Here is a 2,305-nt window from a genome sequence, read left to right on the forward strand (position 1 = left end):
GGATGCAGTTTTTTGCCAAAAACTGGTGTTCTGAGGTGGCTGCTTGAATATGTGCGTTGTCGTGCTGGCAAAACTAGTTTTCTGTCTGCCAAAAAGCAGGCCTTTTTTTGTTGCACGCTGTTACACTATCTTTTCAGTACCTCTAAATAGAAGGCTTGATTAAAGTCTGACCTGGTGGAATGAATTCCAAATGCACTACAAGTTGACATTTTCATCTATTTGGGAAGTTGATGGACATCGAGAACAAGGTTTGTCATTGTCTGGGCCGGGTCTGGTCTAGGGCAGCCCCTTCCCCCAGCTCTCCAGGAAGACAGCTTGCTGAACTGTGCGACCCCTCCCCCCGCCTCTGGAGGCCAGAGCTGGACTGTGCAGCCTCTCCCCGCCACATCCCAAGAAGCTGGTCTGAGAAGGACTTAGACTGCAGCCGCAGCACCAGGAAGCCTCCCTGCTCCTCTTCAGCACAAGCACCATCAGCTTTCCTCACCTCATTTGCACATTTCCCTGACCCAAATCTTACAAATACCCCACCACTCCGCTGACAGGGGCGGTTTCCCTAACTCCTTGGGTTGCAGAACCCCCTCCTCCTCCGGGAGCTCAAGATGCTCCTGTCCCTTTCTCTGCTCTCCCCCTCCTGGGAGCTCTTTCCCTGCTCTAATAAAGCCACTCAACCTCACATTCCTTGTCTTAATTCTACTGTCGTTCAGTGTCTCAGTTTTTACTTCAGTCATCAATCAATATTTCACCCTTTTTGAAATGAGAAAACTACTTGAACACTTGAGTTTTTCCCATAGCACTGTCCTTGTAAGCTGTGTTCAGCATCACAGCAGTTTCTGCAGCATTTATCCCGAGCAGGAAACAAAATTTCATAGCTGCACCCTGTTCTCTTAAATCGGTCATCAGAAAAAACGAAGTTAGAACGAAACTACTTTTATGAAAAAATTCACTGTGCCCAGAGAAAACTTTCTCAGGCAATGCCACTGGGTGCACTAACTCAGAGCTATCTGCTGGATGCTCACCTAGCAGGGGAAATGCGCACTACAAAAGCTCCTTTCTATCCACTGCAATTCTGGGGGTTTTTTTTGGAGGGGGAGTACCCCCTCGTATCCACCCCCAAATAAGAGACACAAGTAGATGCATGCTCTCCATGTCCATAGCAGCACATTTCACAATAGCAAGAAAGTAGAAGAGCCCCAATGCCCAACAGTGGAAGAATGGATAAGCAACTCTGGTCCATACACACACTGCAATACTGTGCATCCCTACAAACAGTGATGAAAGCATAAAAGAATGCATGACACGAAGAACCTGGAACCATTATGCTGAGTGAAGTAAGTCCATCACAAAAGGACAAGTGTTGTATGAGCCCACTACTAGAAGGAGAAACGCCAATTGATCAAATTTTAGGAATAAATTCCTGAACAAAAGGGTTGAAGTCTACCTTCAGTCCATGAGCCATACATCACCTCCCTTTGGCACACTTCACAAGAGCCAACTTAAAAGAGGAGACCTCACATAATCTGGGGTTACTCCCTCAAGAACGTGGAAACGAGCTGATCATCCACTTGAAGCTATTCAACATTGAGGCAAGGCTGAGGCAAAGCACGCCCATCAAGTCCCCAGAAGTTTCAGGAGATAGATCTTCCCTGGAAAAGCAAGCTAAGGGGAGGGGAGCATCTAAATTTAGGAGGAGACAGTGATAGTTCTGTTGGTGAGTATGGTGGGTGATTAGAGAGAAGTAACCTCACATTGGGAAGGGGTGCTAAACAATGGGAGGGGACCTAGGGGGACAAAGGACCAGTATTGATGTTCCTGGGTAGACTCTACCAATAGGTATCTCTTAAAGCCGAATTTATATAAGGAACATAAGATTTTAAGATTTTTAAACTCCCCTTGACCCATCGCCCTTCTGTTCTTGGACGGTACTTTGTGGTCAGAATGCCCTTCGCAACCTCAACCGTTCCTGGAATATCCCACTCCATCCTATAAACTAACACTTGCTTTGCCTTCTGTTACTCGCTTGCATAGCTGAGAGGAAAAACCCAGACCTATCGAGTTGCCATCCAGGATGTGGTTTTTGCCTTTATAAACTGAGCAAGTGCAACAGTTAGGGCTGCTGGGGTTTAGGAGACATCTATCTGGTCCTCCGCAGCCACTGGCTATTAAAGACAACTAATTAGAACTTTGAGCTGCATAGTGGTCATTTAACTCCAGCGACTTACATTTGGGGGCTCATCTAGGATGGACACTGTGCACCTTACCTGTTAGCCTCAACTGGACGGCTGCCCCGGGGGTGGGGGTTGGGGGA

The 2,305-nt window shown here is 47.2% G+C and overlaps 1 protein-coding gene across 5 annotated transcripts in view; it reads right to left on the bottom strand.

The window, feature by feature from the left end:
* LOC123522470 (zinc finger protein 343-like) overlaps positions 1–2,305 on the bottom strand; it is a 96,545-nt gene that overhangs the window by 50,723 nt on the left and 43,517 nt on the right. The window lies entirely within an intron of this gene.

The sequence above is a fragment of the Echinops telfairi genome, unplaced genomic scaffold, assembly GCF_000313985.2.
Source record: "Echinops telfairi isolate 266 unplaced genomic scaffold, ASM31398v2 ScPeMD7_7413;HRSCAF=8451, whole genome shotgun sequence".
NCBI classification, from domain to species: domain Eukaryota; kingdom Metazoa; phylum Chordata; class Mammalia; order Afrosoricida; family Tenrecidae; genus Echinops; species Echinops telfairi.